We start from the raw sequence: 20518 nt of genomic DNA, 5'->3' as shown, positions 1-20518 counted from the left end.
GAGAAGGAAGAGTGAAACAATTGGCCTCGCCACTTTCTCCCCAATTTACGGGCACCTTCGTCCTCCAAGTGGGTCTCCTGAAGGCATGCAATAGAGACATTGTGTCTGTGGATGAAGGAAAGGACCCTATGCCTCTTAGCACACGTGCCGAGCCCCTCACATTCCACGTCAAAAACGTATAGCCCATGACCAAACGCGGGGCCCCCTCATCACAACCATCAAGCCTTCCAGTCCGTGCCCCCACTGTTATGCAACTGATGCCAATAACAAACCCCCCAAACAAACCCCCCCCCAACAGCCCTACTTCCCCCCTCCCACGAACAATATTCCTGCAACAACCAAACATGCCGGAATGCACTTCCCCCGCTAGTGACAGGACGTACACAGCAACCCCATCTCTACAAGCCTTAAAAGCAAAAGAGACTCCCCTCCCCCAACTACCCCCCAGTCAACCCCCCACCCAAACGCCCAGCAGGACCCACCCTCAACTCCCCACCCCAGCGCCTGCCCCACAAAAAAGCAACACTCATCCAGATCAGGCCTCACATTTAGACACCCTGGTCCCCTCCCTGACTCATACCACAACCCCACCCACTCCCCTGAACCCCCTTACTGTCCAGCAAGTGTCCAGCCACATGATCAGTGTCTGAAAGCGGTATGGTGCTCAGCTCCACCCTGCGAATGTCAGCCTGGGCCAAGCCCAGTTGCCCCGGCCGTCTCCGGGATTGTTGCACCCGTCAGGTCGTCCCTTTCTTTAGAAGGCAGCAGGGGGTCCGGCACCAGGATTTGTCCCGGGGAAGCAGGTTGAGACGCACCCCGGGCCAGGGCCAACTCCAGCAAATCCATGCGAAGGGAACCATCTTCTCCCACAGTGACCCGATCGCCCTCCGCGCTGCCATCTGTGCGGGAACCTTGTCGCCTTCTCCGGGTACTTCGTCTCCGTGGTCTGGTCCCCACTTGCTCCGGTCTCTTGCCCGTTCCTCGGGGGCAGGTCATCTCCTCGAATCTCGAGCCACTCCCATACTTCTGCAGGATTTTCAAAGAAGTGAGCCTTCCCCTGAGAGAGGACCTTAACCTTTGCCGGGTAGAGCAGCATGTACTGGAGCTTCATCTCCCGAAGCTTGTGCTTGACTGCCAGGTAGGACTTGTGCTGTTCCTGGACCAACTGCGTATAGTCCGGATAAATGGAGATCTTTGAGTTCTCAAACGTGAGGTCTCTAGACTCCCGAGCAGCTTTTAGGATGCAGTCTCTATCCCGGTAATTTAGGATCTTAGCAATAAGGGCTCTCCGTGGGGCCCCAGGCCTGGGAGGGGGAACCAGCGCCCGGTGCGCCCTTTCGATCACAAAAACGTCCGACAGGCCTGTGGGACGGAGCACGGTACGGATCCAATGTTCCAGAAAACGTTCCGGGTTACCCGCCTTTGCTCTTTCCGGGTCGCCCAGCACCCGTATGTTACTGCGACGTGCCCTTCCTTCCGCATCTTCGGCCCTCCATTCTAGAGCCTCCACCGTGGCCGACAACTGTGAGATCGTCTTCTTGAGGGATGCGACCTCCCCCTGCAGCTGGGCGATATTACTTTTCGCGTCCGTGACTTTGTCGGCCACCTTGCGCAGGTCAGTCCGCAGGAGGTTCACATCTATGGAGACCGTTTCAATCTGCCTCTCAAGCGCCGAGTGCGACCCCTGTATGTCCTTCAGCAATTCCGCTCGCGATGGCTCCACGGGGTCCGGTCCCCCCCCTCCTTTTGTCCAGACTGACGCGTGAGCCTTTGCGATGGAAGTCTCTGCATGGTATATTGGGTAATAGTATTGGGCTGAGAGGCCCGAGGCGTTTTATCCTTCCGCATCATGGGTCCCAACAGCAACACTGCAGGTGTCCGCCTCCCCCACCAGTCCAGTACAACAGCTTGTCCAGGCACTCCTCCCAGGCCCGGATCCAGCCCTTACAGTAGCCGGCCGCAGGACTCTGGGACCGTTCGTCCAGCCGCCTCTCAGGCAAAGCAGTACCACCGCTCACGTGGGGATAGGAGGCCCAACCCGATCCCTACCAGCCGGCCAGTCCGTGGCCCACAGGAACCAGCTCCAGGGATAACCACTCTGGTCCGAGCCAGCTACAACTCCGTCGCCCAGGTCCAGCTCCTCCACCGCAGGCAAGACTCCAGCAGCCAGGTGGTCAATCAGCAGGCGCCAGGGGGCAGCCCTTCACTCTCGGGCATCTGGTCAGCGGGTTGTCGCCAGCAATCGGGCAGGTAGACTAGTGGAGGCCCCGCGAACTCACCACGCCCCCACCTGGCTCTCACCGGTGCTTCACATGAAGTATCCGCCGGCCGGGGGCTCCCACGAGACCCCCCAGGAGAAGCGCGGCCCGGTCGCAATGCAGGCCAGGCAATGTTCCCTCTAATTTCTTTCCTCTGTGTGCGGCAGTGTAAGGTCTCTGTGCACTGAAACCAAGGCTATGTGCGCCGTGAAGCAGACCGCGTGTGTGGGTGCAGTGCCAAATATCACTTCAAACTTTTGCTTAGTTGTAGTGTGTAGTGGTCAATTTTTAAAAAACTGGGCTGTTAAACTTGGTTACATCATGTAGACTACATATAGATCCAACACGATAAGATGTATGCCTCTCCCATGGGTTTCTTCTACCGACATTCTGCTTCGTCAACCCCCCAGCCAAGGGAAGCAATATGCTTACTTCTATCCTGAAATTAATCTAACAGCCCTATTGCCATCCTCACTTTGCAAAATCGTTTTGCACCCCTGTGTGGGATGTCAGACATAGAATGACTGAGTCCCACATCAGCCCATAGCCAAAAACTCAAGAATTCCTATCTGAACACCTGAAAGTAATGCGTTGTTTTGTCCAGTGTGCTGATATTAGGGTATCTCATTGCATTTTAGCCTTCCCAAGGGTAATGCAGTTCATGAAATTAGATAATTTATCTACACAACATTAACGGAACAATCCTCCCTCTAGTCATGCATTTATACCAGTGTTTGATGTCTCATGTATGCAAAATTAAAAAATGATGATAGATAAACCTGATCAATCATAATATAAATTTGCTATCTGCTAGAGATCTCGCTGAATCCGACACAATTTATCCCTGAGTACAAATTATCAATTTTTTCGATCGTCAGCATTCTAACAATTGAAGTTATAATTAGCATGGTTTGCTTTCTCCTTGCACCATGCATGGGGGCACAAAGGTGACACAAAACCTAGTATGACATTCACCAAGCCACGCAACCTTGCGTGGCTTGGTAAATGTGGAGTAATGCAAGGCGGCACAAGTCTGTGCCTTGTGTTACTCTGCCCCATGGAGAAGTCCTATGGGTGGAGGAACCTAGAATGGAGCATGAAGTAGCAGAAGCTGCAGACTAGTTGTGCCTAGTTTAAATTGAAATATAAACAAGAATTGGTAAAGCCAATAGGTCTCATCTATGAGACATACTGACTTTACCAATGTTAATAGCCATATTGTACAGGATCGTGGCAGCTGTGTAGCATGGCTGAAAAAAGGCAGGAGGAGAAGTGATGACGGAGAGACTGCAGAGGCAAAAGGTGAAACACATGGGCAAAAGAGCAGCTTGGAACGTGGAAGAAGCACATGAGCAAGAAGGAGCGAGGTGGGAAGAAAAGCACTAAAGGAAGACAGCTGGAAAACACGTGCACTCCCATGGAGTATTTTAAAAAAAGAGTGAAAAGAAGTTTCCTAAAAGCGAGCAGAGGAAATACAGAGGCCAGCCAATCAAATAAATGGTAAAAAGACTATGCTGCATGGGAGGGACAAACACAAGATGAGTTGGTGGAAACAAGGAAAGACATCCAATAGAAAACAAGTGATTAAGAGTGACAGTAAATCCAACCAATGGTAACCAATGGGCACGCTGCAAGCCACTGTAAGTTTTGGTAAGCCCACCACATGACTTTGACTACCAAACAGCTTGTGCTCTCTGGTTGGCTCGACTTAAAAACAAGAAGCTTTTTGTCTTCTTCATGAGAGTTTTTCAAGGTATGTTAAAAATTCTAATGGCCTGATTCACAAGGGTATGTCACACTTTGTAGTATGTTTACTACATTTGTAGTAAGTTAACACTTTGTAATAAGTTTAGCACATTCAGTATTAATTTACTCTGAGTTCAAACTTACTGAAAGTATAAGTTACATGCCTCCACCCCAGAGTTATGCAATTGGCGTACTTTTGTGTGGGTGAGTGCCATAACACTCTAAACCTGGCCTTTACCATTGCTAATAATTAGTCTTAATCCCATCCTAGTTAGTATTGAGTCAGCCATTTTTCCCACCCACTCTCCTGTGTCCCTGCCACATTTACTACTAAAATCTGCACTTATATGTGCAGAGACTCCACAGTTGGGGCGGAGAACTCTGCACATATAAGTATAGGCAAACCTTACATTTTGTAGTATGTTTTGTGGTACTACACAGTGAAGTTTGAGAATCAGCCCCTAAGCATCTAAATCACTACATTAAAGTAGACTCCCTAGAAATAAATGATTCACTGTCCGATAAATGTTAGGTATTCAGAATTCTACTTCCTGGTTTTAACACAGCCGTGCGAACCTAGCGGAGGTAGATGAAACAGTAGGAGTCTCTTTTATTATTTTTTACTTTTGTGACCAGCTGGGTCTGGGGGCTCAGTGGACTAATACTTCTTCTGCAGGGGCCTGTGTTCAACCTCATGGTCACAGGTTCAAATCCCGGCGGGTCTGTAGCATCGTGCTACAAATAATCACAGACACTAGTGATAGTTCTACTGGAGCTTTATTATATGCAACCAGCATCAACCCTGTCCCTACTCTAACGGACCCTCATCCTGTCCTGACCGCTCCTCTTCCCCTCAGCCCACCTAGCTCCGCCCACCCCAGCTACTAGACTGTCAACTGTATTACATCTCCCCCTTTCTTAATAAAAAAAACAGACAAACCAGGCTTCAGTCCATCTCTACAATGAGTCTCTTTGGTGGCTGAATGTCACGACGTGGCCGCAAAGACATGGTCCCAGTAGACGCACTTGGTGAGGGCCCATCCTGCTGACCTGTGTTTTCTATGCGACCATGGTCAGCTTCTGTAAGTGCAGGAGTGCTGGTCGGGCTCGTCACCGGCTCCTTCATGTCTTGGGGACACCTCTTGAAGTGAGAAATATTTCTGGTAATTCGACGGTGTTCAGATTCCGCAGTCAGCATGGTGCCCTTTTGTTGGGTAACCAGCAGTGGCTCATCACGAAAACGACAATCAGTCTTTTTCTGTTGCTCCTGTTTGACGAGGACATGATCTCCCTCATGCAAGGATGGCAATCTCGCTCTCCTTTTGGCGTCGGCGAATGCCTTCATTTTGTCTTTGTTGTGTCTGTCGGTCACTGCCATTTCTTGGTGATTGTGACTTGGCAATACCTCTTGCAGGGCTCCTTCCCATGTCGGGATGCGATTTCTCACTGTCCGCCCTAGCATGAGGGTCGCGGGGCATTGCCCTGTGGTTGAGTGAGGAGTCGTTCTGTGAGCCCTGAGAACTTCATTCAGGGCGGCCTGCAGCTCCCTCTTCTCAGCTGTCGCTTGCTGGAAGGTCCTTTTGATGGTACCCATGAACATTTCAACGGTGCCGTTGGCTTGTGGCCAGAGTGGTGTAATTTTTCTGTGCTTGAAGTCCATGTGCTCTGCAAATGCACTAAATTCGTGTCCATTAAATGGGGGCCCATTGTCCGTTTTAACCTCTCTGGGAACACCCCAGGTTGCAAATACCTCGTCAAGCACCTTGAGTGTGCAGGAAGCACTGGTGGACGGTACTATTTGGGCAATCGGAAATCTGGAGTACTCGTCGATTATAGCAACCACATACTTCCCAGATTGAAGCGGTCCATAGATGTCCATGGCAACCTCTTGCCACACTCCGCGGGGTAAGGTGGTCATTTGCAGTGGTGCTGGAGGGTTTTTTTTTTGGCAACTGACAGAGATGACAGTCTTTCAATGTATCTTCTCCCATTTGATCAAGAGAAGGAAACCAGACACGTTCTCTTAACGCGCGCTTGGTGGATACTACTCCTCTGTGGCCTTCATGGGCCAGATTGACAACTCCCTGCCTTAATTGACTAGGAATGACGAGTCGATGATCTCTTAGAATGACTCCGTCAGTGGTGACGGACAGTTCATCGCAGACGTGCCGGAATGCTTGTATCTCTTTCCGGATTATGGGGTCGGTGTCCTCTTCCTGCGGGTTATATCTCCATCTGTTGGTTTGGATCCGGTGGAGTACCATTTGCAGGATGGTGTCTTGGGCGGTGACCTCCCGGATGACATCCATGGGAATGGCAGGTGGCAATGCCTGGTCAGCCACAAAGTGGATATACTCCTCAGCGATCGATGGTTTGGATTCTGAAGACGGCTGAGGGTGGCGGGACATGTAGTCAGCCGGGTTCTCCGCCTTCCCCGGTTTGTGAACAATCGTGAAAGTGTACTCCTGAAGCCTGAGACCCCATCTCTCAATTCTCGGAGGCATCTTGGATTTCGTGTTGCCATAGATGGTGACTAGCGCCTGATGATCCGTGATCAGGGTAAAATGCTTGCCATAAATGAAAACATGAAAGTGTTCGCATGCCCACACCACGGCAAGACTCTCCTTCTCTGGCTGCGAGTACTTCTTCTCAGGATCAGAGAGGCTGCGGCTGGCATAAGCAACAATCCGCCTTTGGTCAGAGTCGTTATCATATTGAGCCAATATGGCTCCTAAGCCAACGGGGCTGGCGTCGACTGTGATCTCAGTCTTCCGTTGGGGGTTAAAGTATGAGAGGCTGTCAGCTGATTCCACAGCACGCTTGATGTCTTTGAATGCTCGCTCGCACTCAGGGGTCCAGTCGAACAGTTGACCCAGTTTGGTGAGGGCCCGAAGGGGTGACTGATGGTCGCATAGTCACGGATGTAGCGGGCACAGTAGCTGGCCATCCCCAAGAAGGATCTCAAGTCATTGTCATCTTGCGGGCTCTTGGTGTTGTTCAGAGTCGCAATCTTGACCGGATCCGGCTTCATGCCCTCATCTGAGAAGATGTGGCCAAAGAATTTCAGGGTGGCTTGGTGAAACTCACATTTCTCCTTATTCAACGTCAGGTTTGCCTCCAACAGGGCACGACAGACACGGTCGAGAGCGATGTGGTGCTCGCGAACATCGGATCCATAGACCAGGATGTCATCGCTATAGTTCAAGGTGTTGGGGATATGTTGGATGATTTGCCGGATAGCCTCCTGAAAGATCTCAGCGGCAGAAGAGACACCAAAACTCAGCCGTTTATACCTATAAAGTCCTAGGTGAGTTGCAAACGTGGTGATATAGTGAGAGTCGGTGTCTAACTCAAGTTGGTGATAGCCCTTGTTCAAATCCAACTTTGAAAATACTTTAGCGCCATTCAGCGCGACAATCATGTCGCTCAGATGCGGTCCAGGGTGTCGCTCTCTTTCAATTGCAGTGTTCGGCAGGCACATGTCAACGCATAGTCTCACTTTGTTGGGAGTCCCTTACTTAGGTACGATAACCACTGGGGACACCCAGGGAGTCGGGCCGTCCGTCCGCTCTATGATGTCCGCGGACAAAAGTTCCTGCAGCTCGTCCTCGACGGCACTTTGCAGATGAAATGGAACGCGTCATGGGTGCTGCGCGACAGGTTTGATCCGTTCGTTGATGTGCAGATGGATTTGACAGCCTTTCAGCTTGCCTAGGCCTTGAAACAGCTTGGAAAACTTGCTGATGCAGTCTGGATTGTCATTGACCTTGAACAGGATTTCCACTAGGCGAAGACGCGCTGCAGTGGGGAGACTGAGTAGGCAGTCGGCCTCAGGGCTCTTGATGACGTGTATCACTGCCGGTATGGAGATGTTGTCATGCGTGAGAGTCGTGTGGAATTTGCCCAGACAAGGAAGCCGTTTTTTGGACATCTACGTGAAGACACGGACTGGTGCATAAGTCAATGGAGGCTTCGGAACCATTTTCTCGTGATCCGTAACTGGGATGTAGTTCAGCGAAGCCCCGCTGTCCATTACAAATTTGGTGTCATGATTCCCCACTTTTATGTCAAGGCATGGATACCTTTTGAGTTGGTCAGGATCAGCAATCATGTTTACATATTCCACCGTGTAGGCCGAGTCCCTGGAGGATGATGATCTTGACTCTCGAGATGGAGATCTGCGTTCCCAATGCGATCTGCGTGACTCTCGGCTGGAATGCGATGAGTTTGGGGACCGCACGGGCTCTCCTTGAACGGCTCAGATGTGGTGTTTTCTTGTGTCTGAGCGAGACGATCTTGTTGTTTCACCTCGCCTTTCCTTGTGGTAGTCCCCACACATTGCTTCGAAGTGGTTTGACCGCCCACACTTCCGGCATCGCTGGCCCATAGCTGGACAGGAGTCTATATGTGGATAGTCATACCCACATCGGTAGCATCGTCTGGTTCTTTCTGATTTCCGATCTCTTCGCCCTGGTTCTTTTCTTCTGTATTCCGGGCGCCGTTGATGTGACGATTGTCTTGGTCTCCATTGCTTCTCTTGTGAATACTTTCGTCTGCTACGGTGTTGTTCCTGGACGCGGTGTACTTTCTCATGACTCACACTGTGTCCCGTTTCAATGGTGGCGGCGTGTTCTTCTGCTTGATCATATAGGCGAGTCATCTCCTCAATCTCTTCTAACTCATGGGGTTTTCTTAGTAGCCGCCTTCTGAGCGTTTCTGAGTGGCAGCCGGTTATGATTTGCGACATGATGGCAGCATCAGGCGAGAAGGTTTCGAACTCACAGTGTCTCGACAGCCGACGTAGCCGGGTGATGAATGCACTCATCGCTTCCTCCTTTCCCTGACGTGCCTGATGGAATGTATGGCATTCATAGTCCACGTTTCTTTTATGAAGAAAATTCTTATTTAATGCCTCACGTACTTTGACATAAGTATCAGCATCCGCAGGTGGAATGTCCTTAATTATTTTGCTCACTTCTCGACCTGCTAGGTTGCGGAGGGCAATTAGCTTTTCTTTATCTGCCGTTACTTTGGACCCCTCAATGTAGTCTTCAAAGTCTTCCAGCCATTCTTGCCACTTGGGGCCCATGCTCCCTCCGGTGGTCACGGTCAGGGGTTCTGGCGCTCGCAGGTGTGGTCCTCCCTTGACGTCATTTCGCGGTGGTGAATTGGCTGGGGTCGTCATTGCGTCGCTGTGTCCTTATTTATTCTCACCAATGCTTGTGTGATTTTTTGTTTCTATTCGCCAATGCTTGTTTATTTGCTTTTTCCAATGCTTGTTTGTTTCTTTTCACCAATGCTTGTTGGTTTCTACTCGCCAATGCTTGTTTATTTGCTCTTATCAATGTTTGTTTGTTTTCAATCGCCAATGCTTGTTTATTTGCTCTTGACAGTGCTTGTTTCTTTCTATTAGCCAATGCTTGTTTATTTGCTCTCATCAATGCTTGTTTCTGCTGGGTGCCTGACTTCAAAATGGCCGCTCTGCATCAATCAAGGGTCCTGTCCTGAAAAGCGCCTGACTTCAAGATGGCCGCCGTCACTGCAGACACACACGAGGCTTTCTCCCAGGCTCATTCAACTCCAGTTCATTCAAGACTCACCGGCGGTGGTCTCCAGTGGCAGCACACATCAGGATTCACTCCTCTTCGGCCACGGCCACCACCAGGTGAGGTTGGGGTGGGCTCCCACCTTACTTTCAGAGTTCCCACTCTTCTGCGCCGATCGCGTGCCAAAGCTCACGCATCAGGCGTGAGGTATTCCGACTTTGGATCTCCGTCAGGCTCCGATCTCAGTGCGCTCAGTAGCACTTGGCAGCAGACCTTCGTGGGGCAACGTCCTCCACGCTATGTCACTTTTCTCTTTACTCTGGGGCTTGGCAGAGTCGGAGTGGGCTCCCGACTTCTGCTCGTGCAGCGCTCACCAGTTTTGCACGCTTCCCGCGTGAGTCGCGTTTCGGCGCGAACAGCGTCTCTTCTTCGAGCGGTTCAGCGCTCGGTGCTTCGGCTCCCTCTTGGGTCCCTCTCGATTGCTGGAGGGGTAGGGTCACCTGCTGCCAGCTGCTCTGCTCAGGCAGCAACTCCGTTTCACTTGGGCAGCGTTCTCTTCGCCTCGAGGCTGCCTGGGACAGGGCGCTCTTGTGGGGTATATGGCTAGTGAGTTTGCCTCATCCCACCCTCGTCGCCAGTTGTAGCATCGTGCTACAAATAATCACAGACACTAGTGATAGTTCTACTGGAGCTTTATTATATGCAACCAGCATCAACCCTGTCCCTACTCTAACTGACCCTCATCCTTGTCCTGACCCCTCCTCTTCCCCTCAGCCCACCTAGCTCCGCCCACCCCAGCTACTAGACTGTCAACTGCATTACAGGGTCCACTCAGCCTTTCATCCATCTGAGGTTGATAAAATGAGTGCCATTGAGTTAGGTAACAACAAACATCTGTTATTCAGCGCCAAAATACCCGTAGTGCTGAACGTGCACTTTAGAAATACACATGTTATGTTATATGATAATGTGTTTTGTTATTTATGGACATTTCTGAGACCGTGTAACCTTTGACATGTTCGTTTTGTTGTTCTCACCCTTTCAAAGAAGGAAATTTAAAGTGAACATGGCTGGTTAGAGTCTGTGGGTTTTGTCTCTGGTTAGCATTTCTAGTTTTTCGTTACACATTATTAGATGGCCTTCAACCACTATGTATATTTCTGATAATAATAATTCTTGAGTCTAAAATCTGAATGTAATTACCTACATACTAACATGAATACAAGAAAAGCACAAGCTTTTCCAAAACAATTAAGGCCCACTAAACTCACGAGCATTCTATTGTCTTATAACGAATAGGCACCTACCCTATCCCGCATGCAAGCATTACACAGACCAACTTGGTAAAACTAGGTAAACATGGGTAGTAAATGTCTTTATTTTCACTTGAAGTTTTGAGTACACCACAATGACTCAGACAAAGTTTTACTATGGAATGTTGAATCCCAGAATAAAAAACAGCACACCTTCCATGAACACAACAAAGTCTACAATTAGGACAAATATTCAGCCTTTACTATCATGGCTCGGTGACTGGGGTAATATTAAACAAACGCTGCACTCCGATATGATCGCTCCAAAGAGGCAGCGTTTCTTCCATGAAAGCAGCAGTGGATATTACTCGGAAAAAATTACAGCAGTATTAGGGACGATTGAAATCAGTTTCGAGCTTTCTGTCAGTTTTGTGCTTCTGTTTCAAATTGAAAGATTGCAAGAGCAGATAATAATTATATAGGGTTCTGCTGCAGTTTAAAGGCCCGTCAAGGGCATCACATTTGAAACCAGAAACGGAGCAATGGGTACACAGTTTTCGCTATCCGCTGTAAAACATTGAGTGTTTGATAACTGGAAGAGAGGGAGAGTGAGAAAGGCGAGTGAACTGCACAAAAACATGTCATCTCACACACAAACAGAAACATGCAGACAGAAGTGCACACAGGTGCACCGACACCTGCTCACACCTTACGGAGGTTAGTGTAATGTTACTTTTCTCAATAATATCGCTAACTCTGGTTGCTTGTAACACCCATGGTTTATTTATTTAATTACAGGCTTAACTGAAGAGCGCCGGCCGGCGCTGCTGTCTCTCCCGATCTCAGGCGCGCTATGCGATGCGCGCGCATCGCATCCAAGATGGCCGCCGCACGTCACTTCCTACGTGACGTGCATAGACTAGCGTGCTCACTACATATCTCCCCTTTTTTCCAAACATTGAAGAGTCACTTACAGTTCATTGTCCAACTCGAAATCTCGAAATCTGGAGGGCCTTACCACCTGCCTTCCACTCCTGGTCATCCTGATGAGATTCTCCGGGGCCCCTTGGCTCTGCGTCTCAGTGCCTTCTCCTTCCAAATCCTATTGTCGTGCGTGAAAGGCTCACGCCCTCTCAGGATCTGGAATGGGCTGTATCCTGTGCCAGTGGGAGTGATCCTGTAGGCCCACACCATATTCTCTAGTGCTTTCTCCCAGTCCTTGTCGCTGGAAATCGCGGCTTGTATGGCTCCCATCACTACCCTATTAAATCGCTCCACCAAGCCATTTCCTGCTGGATGGTATATCGCTGTGTGTTTGATGGTGATGCCGTTCCTTTGCATAAATTTGCTCCATTTTTCCGACGTGAACTGGGGGCCATTGTCACTCAGGATGGATTTGGGGATCCCTTCTCTTATAAAGGTCTCTGACAGAAACTTCAAAATGTTCTCAGTGTCCATGGTCTCACCCACCCTTATCTCCGGCCATTTGGAGTATCGATCCATGAGGACACATACATACTTCTGCGTGCCCTGGTCATCTAGGACAGGACCCAAAATGTCTATAGATAGTTCTTCCCACGGGTTCTGTGGGGGGACAAACTTTCCTAACGCTGGGCGTAGTGGTTTAAGTGTCTTGTCAGCTCCCTGGCACTGTGGGCACTCTCTGACGTGCCTTTCTGCCCGTATGTCCAGGCCTGGCCACCAGTAGTTTTGTTTGGCCCTTAATTTCAGTTTCCCTATGCCTAAGTGGCCCTCATGTAGCATGTCCAATAGCTTAGTGATGAGGTTCCTTGGGGGGATCACCTTATCTCCTCTGTAAGTGAACACACCCTTGTCTCCTACCGACAATTCTTCTCTCACTTCATAGTATGGTTTCATATTTTCGCTCACGTGTCTTTTGTCAGGCCAGCCCTGGATGACGTGCATCTTCACTTCCATCATGATGCTATCCTCCTCGTATGCCTCTGTCCACTCCTGGTGGCTGATTAATTTCTCCTGGTCTTCTACGAGAGCTACCAATTCCCCTTTGCCTGCAGGGTCTTCCTCCCCTGGCTCCATTGCCGCTGCTCTGCTCAGGTAATCGGCCACTCGGTTCCGATTCCCGGGGATGTACTCCACATCGTACCTGAACTCAAGTAATTTCAGAGTCATTTTGGATATCCTGGGAGTGGCATTGGCATGTCCACTCGATGTTAACACTTTTACTAACGGCTTATGATCTGTCTTGAGTAGGAATCAGGTTCCCCACAGGAATTGCCAAAATCTTGTCATGGCCCATACCACAGCCAGCATCTCCTTTTCAATCACGCTGTATTTTCTCTCTGTATCTGTCAATGCCCGGGACGCAAAGCTGATCGTCTCCGTTTCTCCTCGTCCACGATCCTGCATGAGCACTGCACCCAGGCCCTTGTCACTGGCGTCAGTCGTGAGCACTGTGGCGCCCTGTGGGTCATATCCTTTGAGCGGTACAGCTCCCGTGACATCCTTCTTGATTGTCTCGAACTCAGTTTGAGTTTCTGGTGTCCACTGGAAAGCGGTGCTCTCCCTGGTCAGCATTCTCATATGATGAGTCTTCGAGGGAAAGTGCACCACAAATTTGCTGTAGTACTCCGCCATCCCCAAAAACGATCTGACCTCTTCCTTGTTCTTTGGGGGCGGCGCTTCTGCGATTGCTTTTACATTTTCTGCCTTAGGTGTGATGCCCTGCACTCCTATCTCATGGCCCAGATACGTTACTGACTCCGGGCCCAATCGACACTTTGTCCACTCTGCCGTGAGGCCTTTGCTTTCCAAGGTGTCTAACACCCTTCCGAGTTTCTGATCGTGGTCCAGTTTGTCACGCCCCATTACTAGAATGTCGTCCTGGAAATATTGGACGCCTGTCATGTTTCTGAACAGTTGGTGCATCAGTTTCTGAAACACTGCGGCTGCCGAGGCCAGCCCAAACGGCATACGGCAGAACTGGTAGCACCCGAACGGGGTGATGAAGGATGTAAGTTTTTTGCTGTCTGGATGCAGTACTATTTGGTGGTAGGCAGAGGTCAAGTCAATTGTGGAGTACCACCTTACCCCCCTGGTTTTCGCCAGCATTTCCTCGATCCTTGGAAGGGGAAATTTCTCTACAACAATGTTCTTGTTCAGTTCTCTCAAGTCCACACAAAGCCTGACCTTCCCGTTGGGTTTCATGACTACCACCAATGGTGCGAGCCACTCGGCGCAGGTGATTGGTTCGATAATCCCTTTTCTCTCCAAATCCTAGAGTTCTGTCTGGACCGCCTCTCTTACTGCTATGGGTACGTTCCTTACTTTGTGGGCTATGGGGATGGCGCCTTCCTTGAATACAATCTTGTGTTGAAATTTCTCCATTTTTCCTACTGTGCCCCCGAACACGTTTGGGTAGTCCTCCTTCCATTTATTCAGATTGGGCCACGCTTCCGGTTCCGTGAGTAGTATTTGTTCCTTCCGTCCGGGGTCTAATTTGATTCCTAGATCGCCCTGGTCTAGCCATCCCAAGACGGAGGGTCCCCTCTCTGCTATGTATAGCTTGCAGGACGCTGAACGGCCTCTGAATTCAAACTTCAGGCATCGGAATCCCACCATTGGGATGCGATCGCCGTTGTACGTGACTGGTCGAATGTCTAGTTTCTCCAACTCTGGGCCTAGCTTCGGTCTGAACATTTCGTCCCACACAGCTCGTTGGACTATTGTGTAGGGGGAGCCTGTGTCCGCCCCAACGCTGATGGTTATTCCGCCCATTGTCATTTCCAGTATGGGTTTGGTTGTCCTTTTTCCTTCCACGCATAATATCTGGTCATATATGCATAGGACGGTGACCACATCTTCCTCTGCGGCCCCCATCCTGATCTTCTTCACCTTGGTCAATATATTTTACCACACCTTTGGATAACTTCTTCCGGCACACTTTCTCGTAGTGACCTATGATGCCACAGTGCAGGCACTTGGCCCGGAACGTCGGACATCGTCTGTCGTGTGCCTCGTGGGACCAACTCCCGCACCTATAGCACGTTTTCTTGTTGTCGCCACTTGCTTGTTTCCCTTGTGGTCCGGTCTTGTCCTGCCATCTGTTGGCTCCTTTGGGTACTGGGTTCTTGTATCTCTGGTCTCTGCGATGTTCCTCCTCCTGTATCCTGTTCACCATGGTAGGGGTTGCCATGTCTTTCTTGGTCGCGTCGGCGCATCTCCGTGCGAGTTCTGCTCTTTTGACGATGACCATTACGTCCTTGAGTGTGGTGTCCCCACTTGCCCATAACTTGTCCTGCACGTTCGTGCTAGTAGTGTGCATTACTATCTGATCCTTGATAAACTCCTCCTCCCAAAGTGCATACCTGCACGTGGTCTCTAGCTTCCTCAAGGCTGCAACGTATTCTTCTATGGACTCTCCCGTCCGCTGTTTCCTCTGCTGGAAATTGAATCTGTCGACTGACACGCAGACCGTGGGTCGATAATGTTCATCCAGGTCTTCGACGGCGTGGGCATACACGTCAACGTTGGTACTTCCTCTCTGTTTGGGCACCAGGCTCTTGTAAATCCTGAGTCCCTCTGGACCCAAGTTGAGTAACAGTATGCGTTTCTTCCTTTGTGGGGTGAATTTTTCCTCATTCTCATCCTCCAGGACCCCTATGAAGTTGTCGATATATTCCTTCAAATCCTCCCACTTCGTCGGTGGATCCCCTGGTTTCGGTAGGAATTGTACTGGTGCAATTGCGTACCCTGCTGGTGTGCTCATTTTCACTTCTTTGGTTACGGTTGTTTTGTCTTCTTTGCTGGTGGGGCTACCTGGGGTGCTGTCCTTTACTGCTGTGCTGGTTTGCGCCTGGGGACTCTCAGTGCTAGTCCCCACCCCCTCCTCTTTGGTAGCCAGCTCTGTTCCTCCCTGACGCGATTACTTGGGAATTTGTGCACTTAAACTGGCTGATTTGGGGTGTCTGCGCCACCTTCCAGACCTCTTTGCCGCCTGTGTGGGTAGCTGTGGCTCTGCCACGCTCTTCAAGTTCGCCGTACCTTCTGTGCGTCCTGCCGTGTCCCTTGTGCTGTTCGGGGTAGCTGGGCTGCGCAGGGTAGATCTCTGCCAAGATCTGGGTGGCCTGGGGTGCTGCCCTCTCTTCTGCTGTCCACATGGAGGGTCCGTGTTTTTTTTTCTTTTTTCTTCTAGTGTGGTCTTGCTGGGCACCTCCCGACCTCGTCGCCACTGTAATGTTACTTTTCTCAATAATATCGCTGACTCTGGTTGCTTGTAACACCCATGGTTTATTTATTTAATTACAGGCTTAACTGAAGAGCGCCGGCCGGCGCTGCCGTCTCTCCCGGTCTCAGGCGCGCTATGCGATGCGCGCGCATCGCATCCAAGATGGCCGCCGCACGTCACGTCCTACGTGACGTGCATAGACTAGTGCGCTCACTACAGTTAGGCTCTAGTATAAAAGCATTAACAGGGAAGACAGACTCACCACCCTTCCGAGACAGCCCGGGAGGCTCTTACGTGGCAGACATATGAGATGCACAGGTTGTCGATGATGAATGGGATCTGCAGATCCTCGCCCTCGTTTCCACACTTTGCCACGGATCCTGTAGATCAGATTCTGAAAGCACACGTTGTGCTTTAGATGTGCTGCATTCCTTTCCTGAATAGTGGGCTGCTGTGGGACTGACTGCCGGCCTTTGAAAGAGTATTTATGTTAATTGCAGCGTCCCACGATGCTGCAATTAACATGAATACTCTTTCAAAGGCCGGCAGTCAGTCCAGCAGCAGCCCACTACTAGGAAAACAATTGCAGCAAGTACAGAAGCCACTTGAAATCACCGATTTTCATGCCGCTCGTATTTTAAAAGCGGCGGCGCGAACAGTCTTAATGTGCTTTCCCCTAGATTCATCAAAGTCCCATTTTGCGAATCCTTAATAGCGATTATTAAGGAATCGCTATTAAGGACTTGCAAAACGGGATTCATGTAGGAATCGCTAAATAAAATGCGATTCCTACACATTCCTTATTTGCGATTAGCAAATTGCTAATCGCAAATAAGGAATAACTCCCCATTCATTCCTATGGGCCAAAGGCCCATAGGAATGAAAGGGGAGTTATTCCTTATTTGTGAATAGCAATTTGCTAATCGCAAATAAGGATGCGATTTCAAGGGTGCTAGGGGTGTCCAAAGGACACCCTGTAGCACCCCTGAAATGTAATCTACATTGGTGTTGCGCACACACATGTCCAAAGGACATGTGTGTGTGCAACATGCAACTTAGAAAAATGCATTTAAAAGCATTTTTCTAAGTTTTCGCTATTTACCACGAGGTTTGACCTTGCGGTAAATAGCGGCCCGAAATTCCGATTTCGCAATTTAAAAATGGTTAATGAATTGCATTTAAGGATTCTCAAATATAGATTCCTTAAATGTAATTCCTCTCAATTTAGCGAATTCGCAATTACCGATTTTTGCATTTGGGATGATGAATCCCAAATGCAAAAATTGCGCTCGCAAAGGGCCAGATTCTCAGAATCTGGCCCTTTGCGAGCCGATTTTTCAATGATGAATCTACCTGTTTGTGAGGTATGTGCGCGCTAAAAATGGGACACTGCACGCTTGTGGAGACTTCCGTGCGTGGGCGCTCAGCCGCGCACCTTATTGGGAACAGTGAGGCCAGGAGCCCCGTCCCCCAAGGCAGGCAAGTCCCGGCAGGAAGATCCTTCAGGCACCTCTCCACTAATCAGGGCAAACGCAAGTCCCAGGCCCCGGAGCTGCAATCTCCCACCGTGGGAATCAAAGGCCTCGTCTTTACTGCCTATTTCCAGCCCCACTTTGGGTTCAGCTCTGCCTCCAGTGTGTTGCGGCTCATTCACCCGCTGGGGGGGGTCCCGATGACAGTGGACCCCTCAGGGACCATCTGCCTCCGGTTCCAACCAGCTCCGATCCCCGGCCTCAAGTCCTCGTGGTCCACCGTTCGGAGGCCTGCCCCCCCGCCGCCGTTGTACCGGCGGTCCGCAGGCCAGGAGCAGTGTCCCCAAAGGCCGGCAAGTCCCGGCAGGGAGATCCTTAAAGCACCTCTCCACTATTCAGGGCAAACTCAGGTGTCCAGCCCGGAGTTGCAATCTTCCGCCGTGGGAATCAAAGGCCGCGTCTCCAGCTGCCTATTTTCAGCCCCGCTTTGGGCTCAGCTCTGCCTCCAGTGTGTTGCGGCTCATTCACCCGCTGGGGGGGTCCCTATGACAGTGGACCCCCCAGGGACCATCTGCCTCCGGCTCCAACCAGGCCCGATCCCCGGCCTCGAGTCCTCGTGGTCCGTCGTTCAGAGGGCGGCCCCTCCCCCCGCCGCGGATGTACCGGCGGTTAGGAACAAGGGGGGGGCCCTCCGTCCTCGTTCCCACCGCTCGCAGAAGTCCCGGTGGCACCGCAACCCCTCCGGTGCTCCAGGAGCGCCAGTAAATGAGCTCCCAGACAGCGCGCACCCCCGGACCAGACCGCGATCCCCGGCCTTGATTAGTGCCAGGTCCGGCGCAGCAGCTCCCGGTCACAGGCGGCCACGGATCGTCCTCCCCCCTACCTCGCAGTGGCCGCAAAGAGAGCTCCACACAATCAGGAATTGTGGAGTGGTAGAACAAGCGGTGGGCAGGCAGGATCTTATTGACAGGATTTTCGCGGCGGCCGGCAGGGAGCCGAAGGAGCTCACGTTCTGTCGGCCATGCTGCTTGGTCACGCCCCCACGAACAACATCTTTGTGGAAGAACAGCTTGGGGAGCCCACCCCCGGCTGCCCCCACCGGCTTCCCAAGCGGCCTGCGCTCTGGCATGTGGCGGTGGGAGCTGGCAGTTCTTTCCTTCCTTTCCGCTCCAGCGGGCAGGGTTTGTGCTTGCTACAGTTGGGGGAGAGTGTGCTGGCACTCCCCCTTTATCCGTCTTTGCCCTGGGGCCCTGCCTGCTCCAGTGGGGGGGGGGAGCGCGAGGATGCTTTCCCCGCATCGTCCCGTTCTTTGCGGTCCCTAGGTCTCTGGATGTGGTCCCAGCCCCTTAGAACATTAGCACACCTAGGCATGGGGTCTCCTGGCAAGATGAAGGAATGGAGAAAGAGGCCCATGTACGCCCCAGAGCAAATGGGCATCTTCTTTGAATCATCCCAGGGACGCAGGCTTACCCCAGAGGAATTGTAATGGCTGGGCAGCGGAGCCTCACATACTCCGAGGTAGGAATGGGGTCCAAGGACACCAAACTTTGAAGGGCCATATGTCAGACCCCATTTGGATGATTTGGATTTGATTTGGATGATCCTAGGTTCATTTTACTCCTGGTGGTGATATTCATATGGGGCAGTTGCGGCAATCCTACTCACCTCTAAAGCGGTGAAGTATTTAAAGAGCTGGTTCATCTGGCTCCCCTGCACCAGCTCTCCTCCTGATCTGTGTTTCTGGACTCTGATGACCAGTTGGGGAAAGCCCTGGACTTTTCTGAGGGTATAAGGAGGCAACCTCACAAGCCCTTGCGGAGACACACTGGTCCTGGGGTCAACTCAGCAGAGGCCTTTGTACTGGGTCGGGGTTCCTACTTCCAGTTCTCCATGGCAGCCCCAGGGTCCTTGAGGTAAGTGTAGAAAAATCCACAAGCAAGAGAGAGTCCCCTTGTGAAAGAGTTTTTAAAGGGGAGTCGAATCCTGGGATGCCAAGTCATGTCTCGACCCCTACCCCAACTCTCCTGCACAGCATGCTGGAACAGTCCAAAATGACATCATCCAGGAGCCACTGGTCACATCTGCTCCTGGGGTCTCAGCTCTACACCTCACTGACACCCCTGTCAGGCTCTTGCACACTAGAATTACAAAGGGAGCCCCCGGTGGGTGGACTTCAGTTGTTTGGTCACTCTCCTTTGTGCACTGGGCTTAGGCAGGCCCATCTTTGGCACAGTGACAGCTGAGGGACTGATGCAGATCACTCCGACCCACCCCTTTCCTACTCAGAGAGAAGTACTGCTAACTGCTTCTTTTGTGTGGGGCGGCCTTTGTTCCTGCTGTTGGAGAGGAATGAATTTAACTGGGCACATCATTGTGATAGGAGGACTCCGCTCTGGTTCTGAGCTGAGTCCGGGAAATATGAAAACTCTAGATGAACCATAAGGTGTACAGATATACATTTGGAAGTTACATGATTGATTTTCCCGCACAGGTTACACTCCAATTCAAGACGGCAATGGTACCTGTAAGCCAAAGGGGCATGAAACTGCACTCTAAGGTAGTTCTCTCCCTATGTGTATAATGGAGTGTCATTATAGACAAAACAGTAAATCACACTGACTTCTCCTATTAGTGTACACTAACATTACAAAGGCCTATCCCAGGTAAATACCAAATCCTGCAGAGTCCATGTTGCACCAAGCTACCTGTGCGCAGTTACCAGGGTCTGTATGACAATATTCTCCCACACGCAGCTCACACATGTGTGTGCAAACAGCCAAGTACCCCTTACCTCTGCTTCATCGCAGTAGCCTTATCTTATAAGGTGAACACTGGAGATAAACATGCACAATCCGTTTGTCATGTGATTACCGTGGGTGAGGCATGTAATGAGACACGCCCACAGCAAAAAGTCACAACCGGGTGATCTAAACAGCAAAACATCGAGGCATACTGATTGGGCGGAACTTAATTGCAAAAGTCAATGTTCAGACAGGAACCTCTGGGTCAATATTCGCAGCACTGGTACAAAAGGCAT

This window comes from Lissotriton vulgaris, chromosome 3_1 (genome assembly GCF_964263255.1).
Source record: "Lissotriton vulgaris chromosome 3_1, aLisVul1.2, whole genome shotgun sequence".
In the NCBI taxonomy this organism is placed as follows: Eukaryota; Metazoa; Chordata; class Amphibia; order Caudata; family Salamandridae; genus Lissotriton; species Lissotriton vulgaris.
Note: the sequence above shows the minus strand (reverse complement) of the source record.